General features: G+C 29.7%; 1 non-coding gene across 1 annotated transcript; it reads right to left on the bottom strand.

Moving 5' to 3' along the window:
• Window positions 1–73, bottom strand: TRNAK-UUU. Its single transcript has one exon. It is a non-coding gene; the product is annotated as a tRNA-Lys (tRNA).
• Window positions 74–364: the final 291 nt, after the last annotated feature.

Below are 364 nucleotides of genomic sequence, written 5' to 3' on the forward strand. Positions count from 1 at the left end.
CGCCGTCTGTGGGAATCGAACCCATGACCACATGGTTAAAAGCCATGCGCTCTACCAGCTGAGCTAAGACGGCTTGTTTTTTATAAATTTAGATTTTATTTTATCACGAAAAGTAATTATTAATTATTTACAATTTTGGAATTTCTCTTTAATTTTAAATTTTTTAAACTAATTATTTTCTTCTATATTTTTTTAGTTAAAGAATACTTAAATATGATGGGTTTTTCACCAATTTGGGTTAATTTGCTATTGAAAGTATGTTTCTAGGTCAAGTTTTAAAAAATTACGTTTAGGACTAAGTCATGCCTTGTTAGCGTGACTTCATTGTGAATAAGTTGTCACCACCATTGACAATTTTTGACAT

Source organism: Vigna unguiculata, chromosome 1 (genome assembly GCF_004118075.2).
Source record: "Vigna unguiculata cultivar IT97K-499-35 chromosome 1, ASM411807v1, whole genome shotgun sequence".
Classification (NCBI taxonomy): Eukaryota; Viridiplantae; Streptophyta; class Magnoliopsida; order Fabales; family Fabaceae; genus Vigna; species Vigna unguiculata.